This window comes from Urocampus carinirostris, chromosome 6 (genome assembly GCF_059441175.1).
Source record: "Urocampus carinirostris isolate Australia breed hairy pipefish chromosome 6, RoL_Ucar_1.0, whole genome shotgun sequence".
Lineage (NCBI taxonomy): Eukaryota > Metazoa > Chordata > Actinopteri > Syngnathiformes > Syngnathidae > Urocampus > Urocampus carinirostris.
In genome coordinates this window covers 11,714,824-11,723,732 of record NC_142354.1, presented here as the reverse complement: position 1 = coordinate 11,723,732, position 8,909 = coordinate 11,714,824, and the positions used below count along the sequence as shown (strand labels likewise).

The following is an 8,909-nucleotide window of genomic DNA, read 5'->3' as shown; positions in this document are numbered from 1 at the left end:
GTGGTAGGCACGACAGGGCCTTTTAAACAAGGACAAACCGTCTCAGAGAAAGTTTCTTCCCCGGGGGGGTTTTTGGGGTTTTTAAGGGTTATTGATCTATCTTCGTTATTCATTATCCATTATCCGTTATCGGTCAGTTCATTATATGCTACAAAGCCTAGGAGCCGGGACACTTACTCTCAGCCAAAAGGCTAAGCTAAGGTCCTAGCCCTAAAGCCTTGTTGCGATCATTGCGAATGCACCGTTCCCGGAGGTACTGCAATACCGGGCCGATGCGTGGAGTGGACAGAGCAAGCTCTTATTCCATCTCCGGAATGCAAAAATCTACTATCAGTACGATAGTAAAGAATAAGGAGGCTGTGACACGAAGGAGTAGAAACATACCATTCATTTACCGGGGCCAGGTCATGTTTGTATCGCCCTTTATCTCAAAGAGCCTCAAAGGGCTGCACAGACCACAAATTTTTGCAAACCACAGACTATTATTACGGTTGTTTTTTCCTGTCTGCTGCAGTGCTCCTAAGATACCAAATGGTGATGCTGAATAGCAGAATGCTTTCCACTGGGGCTTTGTAGAAGAACATCAGAAGCTTGAATTCCAGGTTGTTTCTTCCCGAGAATGCTCAGGAACCAGAGTCACTGCTGGGCCTTCCTAACCATAGCTCTGGTGTTGGCAAACGGAGAGATTGTCAGAAATAGGCACACCCAAGAGTTTAAAGGACTCTTTCGACACAATATCTAAATGACGACGACCAGATGATGAAGGTGATGTATGAGTCAGATCAGGAGGCTTTCCCCGCTTCTTGCATTCATGGAAACCAGTGTTAGCTGTTTTACGTGGGGGAGCAAACCCTTACCTAAAAGAAATAGCCTTGAGATGGATGGGCTCTGCCAGGCTTTACTTGAAAGACACAGCACAGGAGGGATCCGTGAATTGTGGACTGTGATATTTTATCAGCGAGATCTAAAGTGTGTTAATTTGTTTAATATAAAATAAAAATAATCATATGAGACCGAGCAGGGCGGTTAAGTGGTTAGCACGTCAGCCCAACTGTTCAAAGGTCCTGGGAACAAATCCAGCTAGCGGCCTCTCTTGTGTGGAGTTTGCTTATTCTCCCCGTGCCTCTGTGGGCTTTCTCTGGCACAAAGGTTTCTTCCCACATTCCAAATACGTGCATGGCAGGTTGATTGTTGAATTTACATTGTCCCTAGGTATGGATAAGCGTGTGAATGGTGGTCTGTCGTTGTGGCTGGCAACCGGTTCAGGGTAGAGGTAAGATCCAAAGCCCGGCCCCAAAATTCACTTCAGCACCCCACGTTCTTTGGATTATGTGGGGTGCTGAAGTGCAGCTTCGGGTTTACTTTGGGCTTTGTCCATCAAATCAAGTCAGGCTTTTACACCCTCGGATCGGATCGAGATGGATTTTCTAGGCCCAATCTTACCTCTAGTTCAGCGTGTCCCCTACCCACTGCTAAAAGATAGCTGGGATGGGTTTTGGCACCCTCGAGACCCTACTGTAGAGAAGTTGTGCAGAAAATGGATGGATGGATATGTGAGCTAGTATGCCACAGTTACTCGGTACATAAACCTGTGTAAATCTATAAGTGCAATGTGAATATTAACCTCTCTTTTGGCATCTAGTTGCTCCAATTACATCTGTATGGAAAAATGGAAGTAGAAGATCTTATCCATTGGTGGAATGGAGTGCGACGTATTGCACAGAATGAATCAAAAAAGCAAGGTTTCGGGTGCTCTGAGGAGAGTGATGAGCAACAAGAGTATGAGTATGGATGTTACGAGCGGACTGTATGAGAGTGTGATTGTGCCGACTGTGTTGCATGGTGCAGAGACATGGAGCCTGACTGCAGATTTGAGAAGGAAATTCTATGTTTTTGAGATGAAGTGTTTGAGGAGTATGTTAGGAGTGACAAGATGGGATAGATTGAGAAATAAAATTTTGAGAGACAGAACAGAGCAAGCGTGTGGATAAGAGAGTACTCGGTTGGTTTGGACACATAGAGAGGATGGATGAGGAGCGAATGATGAAGAGGATCTACAGAGCAGAAGTAAATGATTTAGTACTGACCAAAAAAAAAAAAAACAACTAGCACAGACAATGCACTTAAAATGAAAATAAATTGAAAATCGCATCAAAATCGTAATACTGGTCTGAAAAATCACAATTAGGTTTTTTTCCTAAATCGTGCAGCCCTAGTGACAATCCACTAAAATACTAGCTGTCGCCGTGTTTGGCATTTGTCTTTGGTGGACTCATTGATTTGTGCGCCCACCTAGCTGTTTGACTGACAGCATATACCAGCTCATCACAGTCACGCACAGTCATGCCCACAAACACAGACACACACAAGCACTCAAACAGCCCTCTGGCACCTGCCACCCCTACAGCACTTGCTTTGTGTTCTCTGCTACAGAACACAATGCACGATCGAAACACTAAAAAATAAAACCGCGATACAGTGAGGGATTACTTTAAATTTGTCAACATAACTGCACTTACTGTTGCTCTTCTCTCCTGAAGATGCACCATCGATAATTACTATTTCTGTAGTGTGTCTGGATTAGTATTTCTGTGTTATGGTATTACTGTAGCAGTATTTTTGTAGTATTTTCTTATGTATCTTTTGTGGTGTTTTTATCGTATCGCTGTAGTATTTAGTCGTATTTTTGTTGTATTTCTCTAGTATTTTTTTGCATCGGTGTAGTATTTTTTTTGGGTAGTATTTTTGCCGCAATATTTGTTTTTTCTTTGATAGTATTACCGCCGTAGTGTTTTTGTTGCATTTCTGTAGTATTTTTTTTTGTAGTGTTTATGGATTAGTATTTCTGTGTTATAGTATTACTGTAGCAGTATTTTGTTATGGAACTTTCGTAGTATTTTTATCGTATCTCTGTAGTAGGCTTTGCTTTGCCATTGCATTTTTGCTTGCATTAGTTTGGTCTAGATCAGGGGATGGTGTCATAAGAGACGGCTCAGCTAAAAAGTCTCTGTAGTGCGAAGTGGAAGGAGAAGAGGACGACGAGGTGAGCGGAGAAGATGAGGTAAAATTTTGGACTATTTGATAAAGTTTCAGGAGCGAGCAGAGAGAGTGGGAAAGGTGAGATGGCACAACATTCATTTGGACAGGTAACTTAAAATTAGTTTTACCTGGTTATATCAGTATCAGAAATTATTTTCCCCCCATTTTATTAACACTCCACTTATTGAAACATAAATATTTTGTTTGTTTGTTGTACATGATTCAATTGTTTGTTTGTTTGTACATGATTCAGATTGAATCGTTTCTTGTACATGATTCAATTGTTTGTTTGTTTGTACATGATTCAAATTGAATCGTTTCTCCGGCGCCGTCACGAATAGCAGCCACTCCAGCAGCTCCCGTGTTATTTTCGATTGTTCTCAGTTATTTTCGATTGTTCTCAGCTTAGGGATGCTGCTGGAAAAGTGAATTTCCCTTCGGGGATGAATAAAGTATCTATCTATCTATCTATCTATCTATCTAAATGGAAGGAGACCAAGAGGAAGGGCAAGATTGACGTGGATGGATGGTGTTATGAGTGCACTGCAGGAAAGAGGTCTAAATCTAGTGGAAGCTAGAGCTCTTGTTGGTAATAGGAATGAGTGGAGAGAAGTTGTGAAAGGATAGTGGGCTGTTTACACGTGTTCTAACAGATGGGCATGGCAACCCCTATGATGCAGCAGGGGTAAACCAGTGAAAGCTGTCGGGCCCTGCTGTTGAACAGTGTGTTGTGTCACCCTGACCTGAGTGACACGGCCGCTTTCTTGTGTCCCGTTTCATCTGGAGGGACAAAAGCATAACCAACTTAGGTGCCGATGTGCCTAACTTGTTTGGGTGTTTGGGCATTTGGGTTGGCCATGGTCCATAAATGTATGTGTGTGTGTGTTTGTTTTTGCTACTTTTCCCTTTTTTATTTTCTTAGTTTTTGTATGTGTTTGTCTTGCTGTTGGTCACCCCTCTCGAGGGATATGACCAGGGTAGATAGATGGATAGATGGATAGATGGATAGATAGATAGATAGATAGATAGATAGATAGATAGATAGATAGATAGATAGATAGATAGATAGATAGATAGATAGATAGATAGATAGATAGATAGATAGATAGATAGATAGATAGATAGATAGATAGATAGATAGATAGATAGATAGATAGATAGATAGATAGATAGATAGATAGATAGATAGATAGATAGATAGATAGATAGATAGATAGATAGATAGATAGATAGATAGATAGATAGATAGATAGATAGATAGATAGATAGATAGATAGATAGATAGATAGATAGATAGATAGATAGATAGATAGATAGATAGATAGATAGATAGATAGATAGATAGATAGATAGATAGATAGATAGATAGATAGATAGATAGATAGATAGATAGATAGATAGATAGATAGATAGATAGATCGATCTTATCTGTTTCCTGTGTACTTTCCATCAATTTACCTTATCCATACCAATGTTGTTACAGATAAAAACTACAGCCTGTGATTTTTGTTCGCCGCCAGAGCTCTATTTTGAAAAAGAGCAGAATGTTGGGCCCCATCTGCGGACTTGCAGTGGCCATTCACACCGACTTGCCGACAACGTGTTGGAGCAGGTCGGCCACAAGTGCAAGCATTCCGTTCGGACGCCGCCCAACTTATCTGAAAGGCCTTTGGCACCGTCTCTTGACTAGCTGCATGGAATTGCACTAACTATGGGCACATCTTTCACCAACTGGGGAAAAAAAACAAAATTCAGCCATAGCTGCGCTTCAAGTGAAAAACGGCGCACTTAACAAGGTTTTGCAGTGGAGGGTGTGTCTGCTTAAAGCTACTCAGTCAACACAGAAACCTGTTTGCGGTCTCAAGAAGGATTATTCCTGTGCATGTGTGAAGCTTTGCAGATAAATAAAGTAAAAGTCTTACATATACAAATGTTTATCTCCCTAAAGTCGAACGTGCGCTATTAAAAAAAGCTCTCGGTTGGAGTAACACTGATATGTAAAAATGACAAATGCATTCTGTTCCCATCATTCTTCTCGAAGGGATTACGTTGTTGCTGTGGCGCCTAGCAACCACGGTTTTGTCACTAAACAAGCAACACCGGTAAAAATTCCAAGTTTGATTCCTGAACAATCATCTTGTGCAAATATGTCAATGTCATGACCCCGATTATTTTTAAAAAATTGCAATCTAGGACAAGAGGTGGCTTTGTGCATTTCAGCAAACTGGCATGTTTGAACAAGCGAAAGTAAACGAGTAATGTTCTGTATTTGTCATCGGCTCACTCCACCCAGTCAGTTCCGACCTTCCTGAGCGGCATTTTGACAGTAGTGAATAATTAACATGTGCTTTATAGCGAGTCATCCGACTCGGTGAGATTGTATTGGAGGAAACGTGCATGCACTGGACAGTAAAATGTCCACATTTTACTTTTCCATCCGACACAGAGCGTGAAGTAGAGGAGTTGTCCAGTTACACAATAGCACACTCTGCTGATATTTTTGCTAAACTGATTTGGACTCCTCTCGTCATTGGCTGCATTGAAAACACTGCAAAAAATGAATTTTTAGCCAATTGCCGGAAAATTGTACAGATATTCGGTATATTTTGTTCTTATTTTACAATTTATAACATTTGTTTGCAATGAAATAAGAAAAATTGTCATTTACCTACCTACCTTCCCTGGTCATATCCCTCGAGAGGGGTGACCGACAGCAAGAAAAAACATACAAAAACAAAGAAAAGTAAAAAGTAGCAAAAAACACAAAATTTTTTGGACCATGGCCAACCATAATGCCCAAACACCCAAACAAGTTATGCACTCCGGCACCCAAGTCAGTCATGCTTTCTTCCATCCAGATGAAATGGGACACGAGAAAGCGGCCGTGTCACTCGGGTCAGGGTGACACAACACACTCTTTTGTTTAACAGCAGGGCCCGACCGCTTTCGCTGCTTTACCCCTGCCGCATCATACAGGTGCCCTGCCCATCCCTTAGAACATGTCCAAACATCTCACTATCCTTTCACAACACTTCTCCACTCATTCCTATCACCAACATGAGCTTCCAAAATTATCTTATCTATAGTACTGAGGTCATGGGATCACATCCAGCTACTAGCCTTCCGGTGCGGAGTTTGCATGTTTTCCCTGTGCTTGCGTGGGTTTCCTCCCTCATTCCAAAAACATGCATGTTAGGTTAATTGGCCGGTCCAAATTGTCCCTAGGTGTGAATGAGCGAGTGAGTTGTCTGTGTGCCCTGCGACTGGCTGGCTACCAGTTCAGGATGTCCCCTGCCCACTACCTGAATATAGCTGGGATGTGCTCCAGCACCCCCGCAAACCTACTGAGGATAAGTGGTGCAGATAATGTTATATAATGTTAGGAAACCTTATCTTGTTCCTCCAATAAAATAAGAGAAATCCTTAGAATAACCAAACTGTTGTAGATGGTAGACTATATTGCTAATTTTTATAAATATTTTCAACATATAAAGAAAAATCAAACAAAACCAATAAACAATGCATCACGTGATAAATGAAACAATTTGTCTTAGGTAAACAGTTTCTTATTTACTAGAAAAATATGTTGAAATACATCATATGAAATATAAATATATAACATTTATAGTATAAATATTTAAAAATGTATTTTTTTTTGCAGTGAAAAGACCAGCTAATTAAAATAATTCAAATAAAATAACAATTTAAACAATTTAAATAAGCGACAACCATAAGTACAATATTCTTTTTCTGTGAGCAGATTCTTTTCCTCTACTTTTAAATATTTATTTTCTAATTGTAAAAAATGTGTCAAAATACTATGTATATCATGCAAAATAAATAACATAACAAAATAATCTTACTTTTTAAAAAGATTTATGTTCATAAAATAATTTTTAGTGACATTAAACTACCCGCGACCCTAATGAGGAGAAGCGGTACGGCTAATGAGATGAGATGAGATGAGACATTAAACTAGTACTTTTTATTTATTTAACATTGAAGAGGGACTCGTTTTATTTTCAATAAGATATTCTGCTTGTCTCAAGTCCAAATCAAGTATTTACTTTAGTTTATCTTTTTTAAGGATATAAATAATAATGAGTTATTGACCAATCAGGTCTTTGTTTTAGAATGCAAGCTCCCCATATTTGATTGTGAATTGATTGATTGATTGATTATTGCTCCAGCGAAGGTCGGGGGGTCCCGTCCCTGTGCGTTGAGCCGACCAGATGAACCAGGTTTTTCCAATGCTGGCGGTCTTGTGCCAGCTGTTCTGCATCCTCTACAGCAACTCCGTGTTGTTGGAGGTCGCCCGCAACGACGTCGAGCTATCGAGTGCGGGGTTTCCCTCGTGGTCGTCTCCAGCCTGCGGCCTTTGGGTCAAACTGGAGAATGGCTCGTGTTGGATGGTCTGGTGGTAGGCGAAGGACATGGCCAAACCAGCGGGTGCGGCGTTGTGCGACCAAGGAAGATGCTCGGGGCTGGCACGTGCGGGCTCTGAGCTCTTCATTGGAGACTCGCTGGGGCCACCTGATGTTCTCGATGGTTCTGAGAGCCCTGCTTGATTGTGAATAGAGGCCCAAAATATAACTGATGTGGACGGCAAGTGGAAACATGTACGCGTCCTAGATGGATAAAACCAGGTGGGTATTTCTTTTCCACTCCATCCATCCATTATCTTCCACATATTCAGGGTTGGGTCGCAGGGGCAGCAGCCTTAACAGGGAAGCCCAGACATCCCTATCCTCAGCCACTTCTTCCAGCTCATCCGACAGGATCCCGTGGCGTTCTTAGGCCGGCATAGAGACATAGTCTCTCCGGGGTGTCTTGGGTCTTCTCCTGCTGGCGGGACACGCTCGGAACATCTCCCGAGGGAGGGGTCCAGAGGAATTCTTATCAGATCCCCGGGCCACCTCAACTGTCTCCTCTCAATGCGGAGGAGCAGTGGCGTTACACAGAGTCCCTCCCGGATGACTGAGCTTCTCACCTTATTTCTAAGGCAAAACCCAGACACCCTGCGGAGGAAACTCGTTTCGGCCACTTGTATCCGGGATCGTGTTCTTTCGCTCATAACCCACAGTTCATGACCATAGGTGAGGGTAGGAACGGTAGATCGAGAGCTTTGCCTTTCGGCTCAGCCCCCTCTTCACCACGATGGACCGGTACAGGGTCCGAATAACGGAAGACGCTGCACCGACCCGTCTGGGATCTCTCGTTCCATCCTACCCTCACTCATGACCCCAAGATACTTGAACTCCTCCACTTGGGGCAAGATCTCATCCCCAACACGGAAGGAGTATGCCACTCTTTTCCGGCTGAGTACCATGGTCTCGGTGTGACTTTACTAGTGGGGGCGTGTGCATCACACTTCTGATGGGAAGTGAATCACGTTGACCGCTTTAAATTTCCTAAATTCACTTGATTTACTCGAGTGGAAATGACTCATATTTGCAAACATTTTCCAATTATTTCTAAAATTGAATGTATTTAGTCTGCAAGATCGATTCATTTTGCTGTTCAGTGTGCCTGGGCACACTATTGTGCCGTGAGACTTCGTCTAGTGCAGTGGTTATCAACAGGTCTGACTTCATTAACCACAATTGCACCTTAATTAAAAGCAGCGGCCCAAATCAAAGGCACATTTTCACTTCACAAATTCATTAAATGAAAACATTGTGCATATCAAATGGGATATAGTAGAATATATTCATATTTAAAGAAATAATGACCAGCAAGGGCAGCACGGCGGCGCAGTGGTTAGCGCATGTGCGGCACACTTCAAAGGTCTTGGGAACCTCCTGCGTGGGTTCAAATCCAGCTCCAGACTTCCTGTGCAGAGTTTGTATGTTCTCCCCGTGCTTGCGTGG

General features: G+C 42.1%; 1 pseudogene; it reads right to left on the bottom strand.

Moving 5' to 3' along the window:
• Positions 1–231: 231 nt before the first annotated feature.
• LOC148363822 (U2 spliceosomal RNA) lies at positions 232–350 on the bottom strand (annotated as a pseudogene).
• Positions 351–8,909: the final 8,559 nt, after the last annotated feature.